The sequence below is a fragment of the Neoarius graeffei genome, chromosome 25 (genome assembly GCF_027579695.1).
Source record: "Neoarius graeffei isolate fNeoGra1 chromosome 25, fNeoGra1.pri, whole genome shotgun sequence".
NCBI classification, from domain to species: Eukaryota; Metazoa; Chordata; class Actinopteri; order Siluriformes; family Ariidae; genus Neoarius; species Neoarius graeffei.
This window is the reverse complement of record NC_083593.1, coordinates 32,809,602-32,831,268: the sequence shown is the minus strand read 5'-3', so window position 1 is coordinate 32,831,268 and position 21,667 is coordinate 32,809,602. Positions and strand designations below refer to the sequence as shown.

The window sequence follows — 21,667 nt, the reverse complement described above, 5'->3', positions numbered from 1 at the left end:
CCTCCATTACCGAGCACTGCTGTTGGAGGTGGCCCGGCTCCCCGCAGCGCAAGCAAACCAGCCCGGGCTTCCTCTCTGCACTGGTGCTCTGGGGCTCACTCACCTGAGGGGGGGAGAGAGACAGACACGGAAGGGAGACACGGGAGGGCACCGCGGGTGCGGCGGGCCGGCTGGGGTGGGGCCGGCCCCCACCTCCGCGGTGGGGGAACGGGGCGAGGAGGAGACACGGGAGGAGAGAGAGGAGGGGGAGAAGAGGTTGTCTGCTGTCCTGCTGTTGGGACAGCCAACAAATGGTCCTCCGCCAGCTCGATTGCCTGATCCAACGACGCCGGGTGGTGGCACTGTACCCACTCTGCAGCTCCGGCGAGTAGACGCGTGATGAACTGCTCCAGCCCCACCTGGTCGATGATCCCCTCGGCGTCGTGGTTGTCGGCCCTCAACCACCGCCCGCAGGTGTCCCGGAGTTGCTGGCCAAACGCGAGCGGCTGGCCGACTTCCTCCAAGCGCAAAGCACGGAAGCGCTGCCGTTCTTGCTTTAGGGTGCATCCCACACGCTGGAGGATGGCCCGGCGAAGGTTCGCGTAGGCCAGCCGGCGGTCAGCGGGGAGCTGTAGCGCGGCCAGCTGCGCCTCTCCCGTTAGCAGGGGAAGGAGGCGCGCCGCGCGCTGTTCCATCAGCCACCCCGAGGTCTCTGCAACCTGTTCAAAGAGCGTGAGGAAGGCCTCGGGGTCGTCCTGCGGGCCCATCTTCATCAGGGTGAAGGGGGCCGGTCCTGCTGTGGTGGACCCTGCCGACGCGAGGAGGGGCCAGAACGCCTGTCGCTCTTCCTGCTGAGCCAGCATCAGGGCCTCGAACCGCTGTTCCTGTTCCCTCCGGAGGGTGACTAGTGCCTGGTGCTGGCTTTGCTGGGCCGTGGCGAGGGCGTGGACCAGCTCAGCGAAAGGGGAGGACTCTATGGGGCTGTTTTCTCCTGCGCTCCGTCCCGGGTTTCGGCACCACTGTAGTAACTTGGATGGGTGGGTGGAGCACAGAAGGACGGCAGGCCAGAACTGAGTTCACAAAACCGTTTATTATCAGCTTTTCAGCTTCTACACATTTATTCCTATATCTATATATACACACACACACACACGCCACACACACGTGTTCTGGTCGGGAGAGAGCCTGCTCTGCTCTCGATCTCTTCCTTAAATAGGGCACGGCTGCTGGGAAGACACACAAACACAGGTTAATTCACATCAGGTGTAGTGATTCTGCCACTTACCTTCCCCGACTCCGCCCTCCGGACACAGACCGACGCTTGACCACGCCCCCACTGCCACACGCCTCTTTTATTTAAAGGTAACTGGCTGTAGCGTTGGTGGGAATTAGCTAAAGAATAACACTTTTCCAAAACCAAACTGGAAGTTGGAACTAAATTATAAATCAATTATGCTATCTCTTTCCTCTTAAGTTTCTAAAGTGTTTTCCTCCTGTTTTTCCCATGTATTACTGAGAAACATAGCAGTAAGGAAGCTTTGCCTGCTAGCTAGCATCCAGATAACTGACTAGCGAAATTATGAGTATGATGAATAATAAAGCACATTACTGCTCATGTGATGTTGTTTATATACATCCAGTAACGAGAGAGAGAGAGATTTCTGTAACATGCTTATTATAAATGAGTCAGGAGACTACACACACAATCAAATCAAGTTTTTTTTTCCCTAAATGTAGATGATCGAGAGATTGTGTAAAGAGGAATGGTCTCAGATGCTCTGCTCTGTATCTCCAACCTTATAAAATATTAGAGGAGAAGACTCCGTGCTGTTTTACTGGCAAAGGGAGGCTGTACAAAGGATTAAATGCAGGGGTGCCAATAATAGTGGTACATATGTTTTTCTTGAAAATAATTATTTCTTGATGGGGGATTTGTTTTTCTCTGTATAAGTTATTTAAATTAAAGGTTGGATTTTTCTCATTTTTTCAGTGTTCGATGAAGCTACTTCACCAAAAGGTGGATTTTTTTTCTTATCCTTTTTACTAATCTTTACAAGGGGTGCCAGTAATTGTGGATGGCACTGTAAGTAAATTTGCTCATTTGTCACAATTGTCACTGACGGGCTGCGTGAATTGACAGCGTGGACTAAAAAGAAATCAGCCACAGACTGTTTCATGTGTGCATTTTTTCTCTTATGCTCACTGGTGGGGTTATTGTTTATGGTTTAGAATGAATGAATATTCATAGACTAGATAGATAGATAGATAGATAGATAGATAGATAGATAGATAGATAGATAGATAGATAGATAAAACTACACTTCAGCCAACCTGGCGACTTGTCTAGGGTGTACCCCGCCTTTCGCCCGTAGTCAGCTGGGATAGGCTCCAGCTTGCCTGCGACCCTGTAGAACAGGATAAAGCGGCTAGAGATAATGAGATGAGATGACACTTCAGCCAACAACAGATACAGTGGTGCTTGAAAGTTTGTGAACCCTTTAGAATTTTCTATATTTCTGCATAAATATGACCTAAAACATCATCAGATTTTCACACAAGTCCTAAAAGTAGATAAAGAGAACCCAGTTAAACAAATGAGACAAAAATATTATACTTGGTCATTTATTTATTGAGGAAAATGATCCAATATTACATATCTGTGAGTGGCAAAAGTATGTGAACCTTTGCTTTCAGTATCTGGTGTGACACCCTTGTGCAGCAATAACTGCAACTAAACGTTTGCGGTAACTGTTGATCAGTCCTGCCCACCGGCTTGGAGGAATTTTAGCCCATTCCTCCGTACAGAACAGCTTCAACTCTGGGATGTTGGTGGGTTTCCTCACATGAACTGCTCGCTTCAGGTCCTTCCACAACATTTCGATTGGATTAAGGTCAGGACTTTGACTTGGCCGTTCCAAAACATTAACTTTATTCTTCTTTAACCATTCTTTGGTAGAACGACTTGTGTGCTTCGGGTCGTTGTCTTGCTGCATGACCCACCGTCTCTTGAGATTCAGTTCATGGACAGATGTCCTGACATTTTCTTTTAGAATTCACTGGTATAATTCAGAATTCATTGTTCCATCAATGATGGCAAGCCGTCCTGGCCCAGATGCAGCAAAATAGGCCCAAACCATGGTCCTACCACCACCATGTTTCACAGATGGGATAAGGTTCTTATGCTGGAATGCAGTGTTTTCCTTTCTCCAAACATAACGCTTCTCATTTAAACCAAAAAGTTCTATTTTGGTCTCATCCGTCCACAAAACATTTTTCCAATAGACTTCTGGCTTGTCCACATGATCTTTAGCAAACTGCAGACAAGCAGCAATGTTCTTTTTGGAGAGCAGTGGCTTTCCCCTTGCAACCCTGCCATGCACACCATTGTTGTTCAGTGTTCTCCTGATGGTGGACTCATGAATATTAACATTAGCCAATGTGAGAGAGGCCTTCAGTTGCTTAGAAGTTACCCTGGGGTCCTTTGTGACCTCGCTGACTATTACACGCCTAGCTCTTGGAGTGATCTTTGTTGGTCGACCACTCCTGGGGAGGGTAACAATGGTCTTGAATTTCCTCCATTTGTACACAATCTGTCTGACTGTGGATTGGTGGAGTCCAAACTCTTTAGAGATGGTTTTGTAACCTTTTCCAGCCTGATGAGCATCAACAATGCTTTTTATTTCTTTAAATAAAACAGGGTGCCCACTCACACCTGATTGTCATCCCATTGATTGAAAACACCTGACTCGAATTTCATCTTCAAATTAACTGCTAATCCTAGAGGTTCACATACTTTTGCCACTCACAGATATGTAATATTGGATCATTTTCCTCAATAAATAAATGACCAAGTATAATATTTTTGTCTCATTTGTTTAACTGGGTTCTCTTTATCTACTTTTAGGACTTGTGTGAAAATCTGATGATGTTTTAGGTCATATTTATGCAGAAATATGGAAAATTCTAAAGGGTTCACAAACTTTCAAGCACCACTGTAAGATGACATGGATAGCAAAAATGTGAGAGGGAGGGCTTAACCCATTTACAGCACACAGGTTTTGTCTTTGAGGTATTTAGAAAATACAGAAATACAGACCATTGTAATATAGTTCATTTTAATTTTTCCAAAGATCAGTGTGTGTAGAATATAATTTTATACAGTATTCCTAGTTCAAATAAATACAGATATAATGTGTGTGTTAGAGTTGGTTCAGTATCAAAATTTTGGGTTCGGTATGGAAGAATGGTAACAGTACTATTTTGATCCCAATGCCTAAATAAATAAATAAATATTTATATAGTCTGACGGAATTAATAAACATCAAATGTTGTATTGTTTAAACACTGCATTAAATGAGTGAAACCTTGACTTCCTGCTTCTGTCTGTCTGTGGGTGGCAGGTGTAGAAAGATTTATAAGTAGGCTAATTTTACAAACATCTGATGAAAGTTATTTCTATATCCTCGTTATTCTTTCATTCATGAATTCATTCAGGAGTACACTGCTAAGGTGTGCATTTTTTTTGGACCAAGGATAGACAGAAGATACAGTGCCTTGCAAAAGTATTCATCCCCCTTGGTGTTTGTCCTGTTTTGTTGCATTACAAGCTGGAATTAAAATGGATTTTTGGAGGGTTAGCACCATTTGATTTACACAACATGCCTTTTAAAACCACTTTAAAAGTCAAAACTGTTTTTTTTTTATTGTGACACAAACAATAATTAAGATGAAAACAAAAACAAACAGAAATCTGGAGTGTGCATAGGTATCCCCCCCCCAAAAAAAAAAATCAATACTTTGTAGAGCCACCTTTTGCTGCAATTACAGCTACAAGTCTCTTGGGGTATGTCTCTATTAGCTTAGCACATCAAGCCACTGGGATTTTTGCCCATTTCTCAAGGCAAAACTGCTCCAACTCCTTCAAGTTAGATGGTTTGCATTGGCATACAGCAATCTTCAAATTATGCCACAGATTCTCACTTGGATTGAGGTCTGGGCTTTGACTAGGCCATTCCAAGACATTTAAATGTTTCCCTTTAAACCACTCCAGTGTAGCTTTAGCAGTATGTTTAGGGTCATTGTCCTGCTGGAACGTGAACCTTCATCCCAGTCTCAAACCTCTGGCTGACTCAAACAGGTTTTCCTCCAGAATTGCCCTGTATTTGGTGCCATCCATCTTTCCTTCAGTCCTGACCAGCTTTCCTGTCCCTGCAGATTACAAATATTCCCCACAGCATGATGCTGCCACCACCATGCTTCACTGCAAGAATGGTGTTCTCAGGGTGTTGGGTTTGCGCCACACATGGCATTTCCCATAATGGCCAAAATGATCAATTTGACCAGAGAATCTTCTTCCGTGTGTTTGGGGAGTCTGTCGCATATTGTTGGGCAAACTCCAAACGTGTTTTCTTAAGCAATTGGCTTTTTTCTGGCTGCTCTTCCATAAAGCCCCACTCTGTGGAGTGTACAGCTTAAAGTGGTCCTATGGACAGATACTCCTATCTCCACTGTGAATCTTTGCAGCTCCTTCAGTGTTGTCTTTGGTGTCTTTGTTGCATCTCTGATTAATGCCCTCCTTAGCTGCTCTGTGAGTTTTGTCAGGTTTGTAGTGGTGCCATATTCTAATGGATATCCATATTCTAATGGATTTAATGGTGCTTCCTGGTATATTCAAAGTTTGGGATACTTTTTATAACCCAACCCTGATCTATACCTCTTCACAACTTTGTCTCTGACCTGTTTGGAGTGCTTCTTGGTTTTCATGTTGCTTGCTTAGTAGTGTTACAGAGTCATGGTCCTTCCAGAACAGGTTGATTTATACAGACATCATGTGACAGATCATGGGACACTTTGATTGCACACAGGTGGATCTTAATCAACTAATTATGTGACTTATGAAGTGAATTGGTTGGACCAGCTCTTATTTTGGGGTTTCATGTGAAAGGGGGTAAATACTTGTGCACACTTCAGATTTCTGTTTTTTCATCTTAATTATTGTTTGTGTCACAATAAAACAGCAATTTTCACCTTTAAAGTGGTAGGCATGTTGTGTAAATCAAATGGTGCTAACCCCCCAAAAATCCATTTTAATTCCATCTTGTAATGCAACAAAACAGGACAAACACCAAGAGGGATGAATACTTTTGCAAGGCACTGTATGCAGGACAGGAGGAGGATTGAGAAACAATTGGCTAAACTTTCCAAGTGTGCTTGTCTATTAGCTAGATTCAGGATGGGAAATATTGTGAATAAGCTAACTATGGACAAATTTTGGTACCTATCATTTCGACAATCTTATTTTCAATTTAGTTATGTGATCATCATGCAGACTTTCCATTCCTGGAATTCTTTGTACAAATTCAGATGTACATGCATCTAATCTTTCATCAGGTTCGATGTATTGCCTCCTACCATCACACATGATCTGAGGTACCATTTGCACAAAAGTGTATACACTGTCAGAAAATAAAGTACATTATTATACATGCAGGACACTTTTTTTTGATGGAATACAAACATGTGTTCTGTTCCCTTCTAGCAGCTTCCATTCATTTGATTTGATAGCATGCAATATTGTTAGTATATCGCTTATTCTACACTCTACCCAGTGGAGAATGAGCGTTGAATATGGTTTATGATATTGCATGGTTGTCAATAACATGACATCACATGTCAGAGACGTAAAACATCTGTGCTAGCGAGCGACAATTTGTAAACAAACATGGCCGTCAGGTTTGCTTCATTAAATACTGAAGATTTTGAGAGAATTTTGAAAGCGAAAGATGTGTTGAACATCTAAAAGGAATGTATAATAATAATAATAATAATAATAATAATAATAATAATGATCAGTTGAATTTATGTAGCGCCTTTCTCATACCCAAGGTCGCTTTACAATAAGAATAAAAAAAAAGCCCACCAAAAGAAGGTCAGGATGTCATTCCAATGGCGTAGTTGCCACAGTTCTACCAAAAGGCGCACAAAGATAAGTCCCACACTACCTGCACAGCTGCCGCAACGCTGCCAGGCAATATCACTTGGAACACCACACCAAGCACAAAAGCACTGCCGCACAGTGCACTGGACAACCATGATGTTAAAAGAGCAACAAGCTCACTGCAGTCCATAGGTAGGAGCACAGGCATCATCCATGGTGAACCAAGGCCTGGAGGGAACCAACTCTCAAAACTGGGTCCAGAGTTAAACCACAACTGGTGGACAAAACACTAAAAAAAAACAAACATCACCCTGCACAAACACAAAAAAGAAAAACAAAAGGGAAAATGAAATAAAATAAAAAGCTCCAGTGAGAAGTGGCAGCCAGAATGCGCATGGCATACTCTCAACCGGAAATGGACATAATAATAATAATAATAATAATAATATGGGCTGGCTTTTTTCGTGGTATATAAGATATGTTCCATTCAGCTAGCATGATACTGAACGAGTCAAAGAGTTGTTCAATAATTAAATAATATTAGCTGGCACTGAGTGGTATATCAGATATATTCCATTCAGCTATCATGATACTGAATGAGTCAAAGAGTTCAGTATCATGCTCGCTGAATGGAATATATCTGATATACCACTCAACACCAGCTAATATTATTTAATAATTGTACCTTGAGGAGTACAATGGCTTGTCACCGGGGCAGTACCCCCAAGGGTACAGTGGTGCTTGAAAGTTTGTGAATCCTTTAGAATTTTCTATATTTCTACATAAATATGACCTAAAACATCATCAGATTTTCACACAAGTCCTAAAAGTAGATAAAGAAAGAAAGTCCTTCTTTCCTTCCCTTTCTTGGTTTGGCACTAAGCAGGATTGCCATTTTGAGTCTTCTGCCTCCATCTTTGTCTGTTCTGGGCATCTACTTCAACCAGTCCCTTGTCTTCCTCAGCAACATCCATTCATCTCCGTTTTGGTCTTCATACTCTCCTCTTTCCATCAGCAAGTAGCTTCAGCACTCTCTTCCCAACATAGTTCTCGTCACTTCTCGTGATATATCCATACCAGTGAATTCTTTTCTGTTGGAGCTTGTGAATTTCTGTCACTTTCATTCCTTTCTGTGTCACTTCATTCTTGATCATATCCTTCTTCGTGACTCCATATGACCATCTCAGCATCTTCATCTCCATCACATCCAACCTCCTTACTGCTTAAGACTGAAGCTTGTAATAATGGATATTTCGAGAGGTGGACAGTAACGAAGTACAGTGGTGCGTGAACCCTTTAGAATGTTCTATATTTCTGCATAAATATGACCTAAAATATCAGATTTTCACACAAGTCCTAAAAGTAGATAAAGAGAACCCAGTTAAACAAATGAGACAAAAATATTATACTTGGTCATTTATTTATTGAAGAAAATGATCCAATTTTACATATCTGTGAGTGGCAAAAGTATGTGAACCTCTAGGATGAGCAGTTAATTTGAAGGTGGAATTAGAGTCAGGTGTTTTCAATCAATGGGATGACAATCAGGTGTGAGTGGGCACCCTGTTTTATTTAAAGAACAAGGATCTATCAAAGTCTGATCTTCACAACACATGTTTGTGGAAGTGTATCTTGGCACGAACAAAGGAGATTTCTGAGGACCTCAGAAAAAAAGCATTGTTGATGCTCATTAGGCTGGAAAAGGTTACAAAACCATCTCTAAAGAGTTTGGACTCCACCAATCCACAGTCAGACAGATTGTGTACAAATGGAAGAAATTCAAGACCATTGTTCCCCTCCCCAGGAGTGGTCGACCAACAAAGATCACTCCAAGAGCAAGGCGTGTAATACAATAGTTGTCGAGGTCACAAAGGACCCCAGGGTAACTTCTAAGCAAATGAAGGCCTCTCTCACATTGGCTAATGTTAATGTTCATGAGTCCACCATCAGGAGAACACTGAACAACAATGGTGTGCATGGCAGGGTTGCAAGGAGAAAGCCACTGCTCTCCAAAAAGAACATTGCTGCTCGTCTGCAGTTTGCTAAAGATCACGTGGACAAGCCAGAAGGCTATTGGAAAAATGTTTTGTGGCTGGATGAGACCAAAATCGAACTTTTTGGTTTAAATGAGAAGCATTATGTTTGGAGAAAGGAAAACACTGCATTCCAGCATAAGAACCTTATCCCATCTGTGAAACATGGTGGTGGTAGTATCATGGTTTGGGCCCGTTTTGCTGCATCTGGGCCAGGATGGTTTGCCATCATTGATGGAACAATGAATTCTGAATTATACCAGCGAATTCTAAAGGAAAATGCCAGGACATCTGTCCATGAACTGAATCTCAAGAGAAGGTGGGTCATGCAGCAAGACAACGACCCGAAGCACACAAGTCGTTCTACCAAAGAATGGTTAAAGAAGAATAAAGTTAATGTTCTGGAATGGCCAAATCAAAGTCCTGACCTTAATCCAATTGAAATGTTGTGGAAGGACCTGAAGCGAGCAGTTCATGTGAGGAAACCCACCAACATCCCAGAGTTGAAGCTGTTCTGTACGGAGGAATGGGCTAAAATTCCTCCAAGCCGGTGTGCAGGACTGATTAACAGTTACCGGAAACTTTTAGTTGCATTTATTGCTGCACAAGGAGGTCACACCAGATACTGAAAGCAAAGGTTCACATACTTTTGTCACTCACAGATATGTAATATTGGATCATTTTCCTCAATAAATAAATGACCAAGTATAATATTTTTTTCTCATTTTTTTAAACTGGGTTCTCTTTATCTACTTTTCGGACTTGTGTGAAAATCTGATGATGTTTTAGGTCATATTTATGCAAAAATATAGAAAATTCTAAAGGGTTCTCAAATTTCAAGCACCAGTGTATTTATTTGTACCCTTTATACACCATGTAGGAACATATATGTACCTTTTTGGCCCTAAAAAAGGTACACATAGTTACCTTGAGGTCCAATAATGAGCCCTTGGGGTACATTAGTGTAGATCAGGGGTCACCAAACTTTTTTCTCTGGGGGCCACATTGTCGTTCCTGACTGTGATGGGGGGCCAGGGTCGGGTCAGCTATATAACATAGAATTGTATGACCCAGACAAATATGACCACCAGCAGGCCTCATTGTGTAGTAGAGATTACTAGCTTGGCACAGCCATCCACACTACTATATCCACACTACTATATCAACACTTGATTCCTGGCACATATTTGTTTATCTTTACTAGTGGTTTGCAACAGTAGTAATCAAGTCTTCACACTTTGTTTTAATTTGAAATACCACAGATATTCCATTTATTTATTTTCTAATAAAAATTACATCAAAGCTGTCAAGGTAAGAAACATCTGCCTAGTTGAGGTGATTGACACTGGCAAAGGTGAGTGGAAAATTATAAATTGTAGGTAGGCCTGTTGATATTATTAATAATAATTGTGTGCAGCACTTAATAAAGCTCAAATAAATAGGCCTATAAAATAAATACATTTATATAAACAGTGAAATTATAATAATATGAGCAATAGATCAGTAGATCACAGCAGTTGTGCTGTGTCCTGCACATCATTGCTCTCATCCATGGCCAAAGCAAAAAACTCGAATTCTGACGCTTTCTCATTCATACACGTTGTCCCCCAAATCTTCGGTTCGTCTGGTCATAGTAGGTGTGGAGAGACTCACCGCATTTAGCGCATCCTTCTTGTCGGGACACACCTCCTCAGCCACAGCAAGCATGCATACTTTCACAAAGTCCCCATCAGTAAACGGCTTTCCATGGGTAACTAGTAGGTGAGCTACCTTATAGCTAGCTCGGAAAGCAGCCTGGCTGATCTGGGTTTGGCGAAGGAATACATTCTGTTGTGCAGCCAGTCCGCATTTCATCCTCCGAATCCTGTCTTCTCTTGTTTACCCTCGCAAACTAGCATACTCTTTGTGGCGGGTTTCATAGTGACGACGCAGATTATATTCTTTGAAAACCAGCACACTTTCTTTACATACAAGACAAACTGCACGGTCCTTACACTGAACAAAAAAATAATTGGTGGTCCACTGTTCTTTAAAAACTCTGCACTCTCTGTCAGCTTTTTGCTTACCGCTAGCCATTTTGCTGTCCTGAACACTGACAGTGCTCCGCGCGTGCGCTGCCTGTCACTGCTTGATCGCGAGCATATGACGAAAAATTCAGAAAATATGAATAGTTCATTTTATAACTAAATATAAATTTTAATTGATAAAATCAACAAAATACAAGATGCAGACATGTTATTATTTGCCAAAAAGCAATTTAAAAAAATAGGCCATGACCACTTTTGGGGATTGCCTCATAGGGCTGGTTCAAGTGGTGGGGGGCAGAGGAGCTGGGGGGCCGGTCAAAGGGGGGTGGCGGGCCGTAGTCGGCCCGCAGGCCGTAGTTTGATGACCCCTGGTGTAGATTGTACCATGGGGTACAGAAATTGACTCCTACTGTACCCCTATTACTCACAGTGTAAGGGGACTCAGCCTCTCCACTATCACTTTCCGTAAAAATAAAATATTGCCATATTGCACTCAGAGAGCCTTGTTTCTTGACAAGTTTCAGCAATCTCATGTCAGTAGATTGTTCAGAAGTTGCCGAATCCACAGCGTCTTCCCAGACTGAGCTAAATAACTTGAAGCGGTATGGCGGGTCACTGGTCAGAGGGAGAGATCTTCCACTGTTAGACTAATGTCATGCCCACGAGCTGCCAGCTTAGTTTTAAAGGGTGGGTGAAAGAGCGAACTCTTAAAGGTGTACTTCAAAGTATTGTGAAAAAAGTGACAAAATGCAATAACATTAAAGGGGCACTGAAGTCATTTTTAAACTTGCTTTATTTCTGAATTAACGTGTTATTCAATTAAGTTTTCGGTTTTAGTAACCTTATATCATAACTCGTATTGGCAACTAATTGCAATTAAATATTATACTTATCGGCCTGGCGGCATGGTGGTGTAGTGGTTAGCGCTGTCGCCTCACAGCACGAAGGTCCGGGTTCGAGCCCCGTGGCCGGCAAGGGCCTTTCTGTGCGGAGTTTGCGTGTTCTCCCCGTGTCCGCGTGGGTTTCCTCCGGGTGCTCCGGTTTCCCCCACAGTCCAAAGACATGCAGGTTAGGTTAACTGGTGACTCTAAATTGACCGTAGGTGTGAATGTGAGTGTGAATGGTTGTCTGTGTCTATTGCCGCTTTTCCACTACAAACGCGGCTGAGTCGGGCTGAGCCGTGCCGTGCTGAGTCGAGCTGAGTGGGGCTGTTGGAGTTGCATTTCGACTACAACCGTGCTGAACCATGCTGGCTGGAAGTGGGTGGACACATTGGGTGGAGTTAGCGAAAGTGGGTGGACGTCACGTGATGTCGTTAAGCAGCGCAAACAGTGACATCAGTGAGCTTTTAAGCGGTAGTCTCACGACCCGGAGAGTAAACAACAAACATGGAGGACATGGAGTCGTTTTTGTTGCTGGTCTTGGTGCTGTGGCTTGTTGTCACCGACAACGCCAACAGATACTGGCAAGAGCGTATAGATGAGGCGAGGCGCATAAGGCTTCAGAAATTCTCGTAATTCATAATTCTTCTTCTTCTGGGTTTACGGTGTTTACAGATCCCAGCATGCTCGCGGGGCGTGTGTGGGCATGTGAAGACACTCCTCCTCACCAATCAGTGCACAGGGGAGTGTCTGCTCACGCCCCCAGCCTCACTCAGCTCGGTTTGGCTTGCTTCAGCCCTACTCCAAAACGGTGCGAGTTTTAGGGGCTGAGCAGGGCTGAAGCGAGCTGAGTCGTGCTGTTCTTTGGTAGTCGAAACGCGAGCCGTGTCGGGCTGAAGTGAGCTGAAGCGAGCTGAAGTGAGCTGAAAAAGGGTAGTGGAAAAGGGCCATATGTGTCAGCCCTGTGATGACCTGGCGACTTGTCCAGGGTGTACCCCGCCTTTCGCCTGTAGTCAGCTGGGATAGGCTCCAGCTTGCCTGCGACCCTGTAGAACAGGATAAAGCGGCTACAGATAACGAGATGAGACTTATCGGCCTAATGTAGTTCGTTTGATCCATGGCAGGCGTCTCTTATCCGCGCGATCTTCATGAGACTTGTGTGAGACTTCGAAACTTGAAGTGTGAGCCAAGTGTTGGTGCTGCCATTTTGAAAACTGTTTTCCAAATTAAATGTTGCACAAAAACGAGTTTAAATGATGATTACTGCCTACTTTTTTCAAACTTTCCTGATTGCTATCAAAACGAACAAAACTTCCGGCTTGATTACGTCAGCATTCAAAAGAGGGCGCGCGTGTCTTTTGACAACCCTTGTGTCCGAAATCACTCCCTACTCATTATATATGGCACTATATAGTGGGGACGCCATGTTGTAGTGCTGTCTGCGCTGAAAGAAATCAAATTAAAAGTCTCAAATTTGACTTAATAAAAGGCAGCAGCAAAGAAGAAAGTATTCAGCCTTGACTTAAAAAAAACTGAAAGATGCATGTACTTTGTATTTATTAATGTGGGAAATACGCTCAGTATAATATGTATTTATCACAAAACATATGCTTGTATTTATTATTTTGAAAACCCACCAGCTGGCTGATCTGGCATGTTTTAATTGTGCTACAGTAATGACGTAAATACCAGCACGATGGACTCATGTCCGAAAGCGTTTTTCCTCTATATAGTAATTACTTGTATAGGGAGTAGTGAATGAGTGAGCCATTTCGGACACAGGGAACATTGGCAGATGTTGGTCACTTTGATTTCCGCTGTACGTTCTACTTCCGTCCTACAATGTCTCGCACAGGTCTCAACGAATCTCGTTTATGGCCATTGCTTTGACATATGGACTGATATATTACATAGCATATTTCAAACACTACTCATAACTTGCTATAGCAGTGACAAAATAGCTATCAAATATGCATTCCTATATTTAATAAAATGAGATAAATAGAATTTTGATAATAAAAAAATTGCATTCAGTTCCCTTTTAATGAGAGAAATTTGTAAAAAGGTGACATCGTACCGTTTCAGATGTCAGATTTGCCGGTAACTGAAGCAACATTTGTGTGTGTGTGTGTGTGTGTGTTGCAGCATGTAAACAGTCTGGCCCCCAGTGAGTGCAGGCAGGGTAACACCACATGACTTCTCCAGCTGCTTCATTCAGCCCCGAGCCTGGCTGCCTCCACCATCACTCATAATTACATCTCTCATAATTACAATGCAGACGAGCTGGCCTGCTCTCCATTGCTTTTGTTTATTGTTTTGTTTTTGTTTTATTCTATTCTTTCTGTTTCTCTCTGCCTTTTTTTCAGTATGGGAGCGTAATGATGTGTTCTTAGCCAAATTAGTCAGCATTTTCAGTCATTTCTGATTTTCCTGCATCTGTTCATCACGTTTATTCCCAATACTTGCTCATGAGGATGCCGTTTTTCACGTATTTCACTTTTTTTCTCGTGCATCCTGTCAAGCCTTCTGTCCTAGCACCATACAATCTCTTTTCACACATTTGATTTTCTCTCACCCACACACACACACACACACACACACACACACACACACACACACACAACCTGAAACAGACTGACTGTTTAATTCAGCATTTAAAAGCCATCTTTATATTTCTCTGCAGGGCTGCGGCTTTCTGCTTAATAGATCCTGATGGAAGTATGTCAATACCCATAGTTCCTTCTGCACTTTGTGTGTGTGTGTGTGTGTGTGTGTGTGTGTGTGTGTGTGTGTGTGTGTGTGTGTGTGTGTGTGTGTGTACCAATGTTTTGCTTATGAATTACTCTGCAGTGCGTTTCCTGTGCTCACTGAACCAACAAATCATCTCATTTACGATATGTAATAGTATAATATTAATGAATAATGCACATGCCTACGTGTGAACAAGCGCTTTACTCTAGCTGTTCCTGGTGTGTCTGGCTCTGTCTTCACTTCCCAGCTAAATGAATGACCTGTTAGCTAATAAGATTGTGGAGAGCGGTTGCTTCTGGCTGTTAGGGATTTAGTGAGGGTTTGATGGGGAAAGCTGAAGCAGAATGTAGCTCACAGCTCACTCATACTGTTTAAATGCAACCAGCAGGAAGATTCTCCTTCTGCTATTTTAACTTTTGTCTCGAAACTGATTGGTCCTGTATTGATGTTTATAGAAAGAACTTTTTTTTTCCCAGTAAGCCACTTTAACATTTTGCATTTGTTGCATTTCATCCCATTCTCGATTAAATAAAATGTGAAGGCAGCCAAATATTATAATGTTGTACAGTAAACAGTGAGGTTGTTTGTTTGTTTGTTTGTTTGTTTGTTTGTTTGTTTGTTTGTTTTATTTTGTTTTTTGGGGGGGACATTAGTAGTGGAGGAAATGGTGGACCTTGTTTGACTATATTTAATAACAATGGTCTGTTAAATTCGACTGAATTTTTTTTAAAGCATCAATTAAAACATGGATTTCTGGGTGTAGTTTGTGTGTCATTTTTGCAGAAAGGCAGAGCAAACCAAGGACGATGGATTTTGTTATGTCTCCCACTGAGAAGTGGAATTGAAGCAGGCTTTGGCGATGCCCATAAATGATTCCTGTCATACTTTATGCATTTACAGATGTTTAGTTAACTCACAAACCCATGGATTCATGTTTCTTACCAAACTGACAGCTACAGTAAGCTACAGTGGTGGTTGAAAGTTTGTGAACCCTTTAGAATTTTCTATATTTCTGCATAAATATGACCTAAAACATCATCTGATTTTCACACAAGTCCTAAAAGTAGATAAAGAGAACCCAGTTAAACAAATGAGACAAAAATATTATACTTGGTCATTTATTTATTGAGGAAAATGATCCAATATTACATATCTGTGAGTGGCAAAAGTATGTGAACCTCTAGGATTAGCAGTTAATTTGAAGGTGAAATTCGAGTCAGGTGTTTTCAATCAATGGGATGACAATCAGGTGTGAGTGGGCATCCTTGTTTTATTTAAAGAACAGAGATCTATCAAAGTCTGATCTTCACAACACGTTTGTGGAAGTGTTTCATGACACGAACAAAGGAGATTTCTGAGGACCTCAGAAAAAGTGTTGTTGATGCTCATCAGGCTGGAAAAGGTTACAAAACCATCTCTAAAGAGTTTGGACTCCACCAATCCACAATCAGACAGATTGTGTACAAATGGAGGAAATTCAAGACCATTGTTACCCTCCCCAGGAGTGGTTGACCAACAAAGATCACTCCAAGAGCAAGGTGTGTAATAGTTGGCAAGGTCACAAAGGACCGCACGGTAACTTCTAAGCAACTGAAGGCCTCTCTCACATTGGCTAATGTTAATGTTCATAAGTCCACCATCAGGAGGACACTGAACAACAATGGTGTGCATGGCAGGGTTGCAAAGAGAAATCCAGTGCTCTCCAAAAAGAGCATTGCTGCTCATCTGGTTTGCTAAAGATCACATGGACAAGCCACAAGGCTATTGGAAAAATGTTTTGTGGATGGATGAGACCAAACTAGAACTTTTTGGTTTAAATGAGGAGTGTTATGTTTGGAGAAAGGAAAACACTGCATTCCAGCATAAGAACCTTATCCCATCTGTGAAACATGGTGGTGGGAGTATCATGGTTTGGACCTGTTTTGCTGCATCTGGGCCAGGGCAGCTTGCCATCATTGATGGAACAATGAATTCTGAATTATACCAGCAAATTCTAAAGGAAAATGTCAGGACATCTGTCCATGAACTGAATCTCAAGAAAAGGTGGGCCATGCAGCAAGACAATGACCCTAAGCACACAAGTCATTCTACCAAAAATGGTTAAAGAAGAATAAAGGTAATGTTTTGGAATGGCCAAGTCAAAGTCCTGACCTTAATCCAATGGAAATGTTGTGGAAGGACCTGAAGTGAGCAGTTCATGTGAGGAAACCCACCAACATCCCAGAGTTGAAGCTGTTCTGTACGGAGGAACGGGCTAAATTTCCTCCAAGCCGGTGTGCAGGACTGATCAACAGTTACCAGAAATGTGTAGTTGCAATTATTGCTGTACAAGGGGGTCACACCAGATATTGAAAGCAAAGGTTCACATACTTTTGCCGCTCACAGATATGTAATATTGGATCATTTTCCTCAATAAATAAATGACCAAGTATAATATTTTTGTCTCATTTGTTTAACTGTATAACAGTATGTATGATATATACGTAAGTAGGTATATTATAACAGTATATAATAATAAAGTATATAATAAGGTAAAGTCCAACATACTGGCTTATCTACAAATACTGTATCTGTATATACCCATCTATGCATATAATGTACATCTATGTAAGCAGCAGAAAAGTGCAATGGACATGAAATGAGCAGTGTAAGTAGTCCTCAGTACAGCAGAGTCACAGTCTTATTTTTGCTGAGCTGGGAGGAGTTGAACAGTCTAATGGCCTGAGGGAAAAAGACTTCCTGAATCTATCCATGGTGTAGGGCAGGGACAACAGTCTGCCACTGAACAAGCTCCTCTGCCTGATGATGGCACCGTGCAGAGGGTGGTGAACATTGTCCATGATTGAGAGCAGTTTGGTCAGGGCCCTTCGCCCTGCCACTGATGTAAGGGACTCCAGCTCAGTTCCCAGCACAGAGCCAGCTTTCCTCACCAGCCTGTCGAGCTGTCCAGTGTCTCTCTTTTCCTAATGCTGCCTCCCCAACACACTACAGCACAGAAGAGGACACTGGCTACCACAGACTAGTAGAACATCAGCAGCAGTTTTCGGCAGATCCTGAAGGACCCGAGCCTCCTCAGGAAGTAGAGTCTGCTCTGACCCTTCCTGTAGACGGTGTCAATGTTCACTGTCCAGTCCAGCTTGTCGTCCGGATGTACACCCAGGTATTTGTAGGTCCTGACCATCTCCACATTGACCCCCTCAATAGAGATCGGCTGCAGAGTCGGCCTGGACCTTCTAAAGTCCCCAAGCATTTCTTTTGTTTTACCAATGTTCAGCTGCAGGTGGTTGGATTTACCCCACAACACAAAGTCCTGTATCAGGCTCCTGTACTCCTCCTGTCCATCATGAATACATCCCACAATTGCAGTATCATCCGAGAACTTCTGCATGTGGCAAGACTCCAAGATATATTTGAAGTCTGATGTATAGAGAGCAAACAGAACTGGAGAGAGCACAGTCCCCTGTGGTGCTCCCGTGCTGCTGATCACTGTGTCAGAAATACCGTCCCTGTAGAGGTCTGCGCAGGACAGAATTTTCAGTCCCGCTCCCGCCCGCTCCCGCATTGTGCAGTCCCGCTCCCACCCGCTCCCGCAAAGAATTATGATTTTCAGTCCCGCTCCCGCCCGCGCCTGCCATATTTTGTCCCGCTCCCACCCGCAAATCCCGCATGATGCAGACGTTCACGTTATTTCTCATGAAAGTTCTTGTCATTGGCTTAGGGAATTAAACATGCTGAGCTTAGCTGAGCTCTCCACTGACCGATCCTTCACCTAGCGCACGTAGTGAGGGTGCGCGTTGCCAGGCCCCTCTTTTTAAAGCAGCACTTACTTCTGAAACACTGTGAGCTTCACTAGAGGAGCTCTGCTCTTCTGCCATGATCGGAGATCTCAAACACGGAAGAGCGGAAAGGAATCGGAAATGTACGCGAGATTAGACCACATCTGCAAATTTAGGCATCTTAAAATGTTTTTATTAATGCCAAATAAAATATCCAGCACAAATTATATATGATAGACATAAATTAATAATTTATAAATTTTATTTTAAACACGTTTTTAGTTAGCGGGACTGCAGCTTATCACCTCTCCTGCCCGCTCCCGCATTGTGCACTCCCCTCCTGTCCGTGCCCACAATGAGCTTTCAAAATTTGTCCCGTGCCGCACTGCTCCTGCGGGAGTGCAGGGCTCTACGTCCCTGATCCTAACGTGTTGTGGTCTCCTGGTGAGGTAGTCTGTGATCCAGGAGACCAAATGTGTGTCCACCTCCATCTCCTGCAGCTTGTCTCTCAGTAGAAGGGGCTGGATGGTGTTAAAGGCGCTGGAGAAGTCAAAAAACATGATCCTCACTGCACCGCTCCCCTTGTCCAGATGAGAGTGAGTCCTGTGCAGAAGATAGAGGATGATGTCATACACTCCCACCTTCTCCCGGGATGCGAACTGCAGTGGGTCCTCAGCATGGTGGACCTGGGGTCTGAGGAGGTTCAGCAGCAGTCACTCCATGGTCTTCATCATGAGTGATGTCAAGGCAACTGGCCTGTAGTCATTCAGTTCCTTTGGATGTATTTTCTTGGGAATTGGAATGAGGCATGACGTCTTCCACATAACAGGAACCCTCCCGAGACGAAGGCTCAGGTTAAAGACGTGTTGGAGGGGCTCCCCCAGTTGGGCAGCACAGGCCCTCAGCATCCTGGGACACACCTTGTCCAGGCCTGTTGCCTTCCAGGGGTGGAGTCGTGAAGATGGGGGGACTGGGGGAGTGGATGTGTATTCTGTCTGCAGGAGATGTTGATGGCTCTGATAATGATGATGTTGGTGGTGGAGATGAGGGCTGATCTGCCGGTGATGGTGCCGAGGTGACACCTGCTGCAGGAGGAGGGGGCAGCAGGAGCAGGGCAATCAAACCTGTTGAAGAAGTGGTTAAACTGTTTTGCCCTGTCCATGCCCCCATCTTCTGAGCTGCCACTGTTCTTCTTGCAGCCTGTGATGGTTTTCATCCCATCTCAGACCTCCTTCATGTTGTTTTCTTGCAGCTTCTGTTCCACCTTTTTCCTGTAGGACTCCTTGGCCTCTTTTAGCTGGACTTTGAGTTCCCCCTGTACACACTTCAGCTCTGACCTGTCTCCATCTTTGAACACCCTCTTCTTTTGGTTGAGGAGGCCCTCGACTTCACTGGTAATCCAGGGCTTGTTGTTTGGAAAGCAGCATACAGTTTTTGTGGGAACAGCAACATCCCTGCAAAAGTTCAAGTAGTCCGTTATGCAGTGTGTCATCACCTCAATGTCCTCCCCATGTGGGTCTACCAGTACATTCCAGTCGGTGGTCTTGAAGCAGTTCTTAAGAGTTTCCTCTGCCTTGGGAGACCAGGCCCTGAATGAACGCATGGTGGTGGGCTGCATCAGAATCATTGGTTTATACTGAGGCTGTAGGAGAACCAGATTATGATCAGATCTCCCCAGCGGTGGTAGTGGGATTGCCCTGTATGCATCCCTTACATTGGAATACAATAGGTCTATGGTCCTGTTTTTCCTAGTGGGACAGTCCACAAACTGATGAAAGGCAGGGAGAGTGGAGTTCAGAGTGACATGGTTAAAATCCCCAGAGATCGCGAAGAAAGCCTTGGGGTGTTGTGTCTGCAGCGCTGCTATGGTGGAGTGAATGACGTCACACACCGCCTGTTCATCCGCATGCGGAGGAATGTAAACACAGGTGAAAATGGTGTATGTAAACTCCCGAGGCATGTTATACGGTCGGAGACTCACCGCTAACAGTTCGATGTCCCGGCAGCAGATGATCACCTTAACATTTACGTGTCCCGGGTTGCACCATCTGGTGTTAATAAACAGTGCGAGTCCCCCACCTTTGCGCTTGCCGCTCAGCTTCGCATCCCTGTCCGCTCTCACTGTAGTGAATCCAGGTAGCTTCACATTAAAATCCAGTGTGTCGCTGTTAAGCCATGTCTCCGTGAAACACAACAAACTACACTCCCTGTAGAGCCTCTGGGTTTTCACCAGTCCTGCCAACTCATCAGTATTGTTGGTTAGTGAGTTCACATTCCCCATAAGCACCGATGGAACCGAGGGTTTGTACCTCCATCTTCTTAGCCTTGCGCTTGGCCCCGGCTCTGCAGCCCCAGTACCTCCTCCTCAGTTCCGCAGGTATTGAGTGGCTAATGCCCTTGCATCCCCTCGGTCGTAAGGTGAGCAGTTGTTCCCGAGTATAACCATGAAAATCTCGAAAATCTCCACTGTGCCACATATTGACACCAAAAATATCCATAGGATATAATAATATACACCAGACGTGTGTAGTTGTAAAAAGACTAAAAGAAAAACGCTAAAAGAAAGCGCTAAAGTCAAAGAAAGGTGATACGGACGGAGCTACTGGAGAGGCCACCGCTCTGCGTCAGCGCCTAAAGACAAAGTTTATGTTTAGAGAAAGGAAAACACTGCATTCCAGCATTAGAACCTTCTCCCATCTGTGAAACATGGTGTTGGTAATATCATGGTTTGGGCTTGTTTTGCTGCATCTGGGCCAGGATGGCTTGCCATCATTGATGGAACAATGAATTCTGAATTATACTAGCGAATTCTAAAGGAAAATGTCAGGACATCTGTCCATGAACTGAATCTCAAGAGAAGGTGGGTCATGCAGCAAGACAACGACCCTAAGCAAACAAGTCGTTCTACCGAAAAATGGTTAATGTTTTGGAATGGCCAAGTCAAAGTCCTGACCTTAATCCAATCGAAATGTTGTGGAAGGACCTGAAGCGAGCAGTTCATGTGAGGAAACCCACCAACATCCCAGAGTTGAAGCTGTTCTATATGGAGGAACGGGCTAAAATTCCTCCAAGCCGGTGGGCAGGACTGATCAACAGTTACCAGAAATGTTTAGTTGCAGTTATTGCTGCACAAGAGGGTCACACCAGATACTGAAAGCAAAGGTTCACATACTTTTGCCACTCACAGATATGTAATATTGGATCATTTTCCTCAATAAATAAATGTCCAAGTTTAATAATTTTGTCTCATTTGTTTAACTGGGTTCTCTTTATCTACTTTTAG

The 21,667-nt window shown here is 43.5% G+C and overlaps 1 protein-coding gene across 2 annotated transcripts in view; it reads left to right on the top strand.

Annotated features, from left to right (window-relative positions):
• The window catches only part of cadm2a (cell adhesion molecule 2a), a 901,104-nt gene that overhangs the window by 710,876 nt on the left and 168,561 nt on the right, over positions 1-21,667 (top strand). The window lies entirely within an intron of this gene.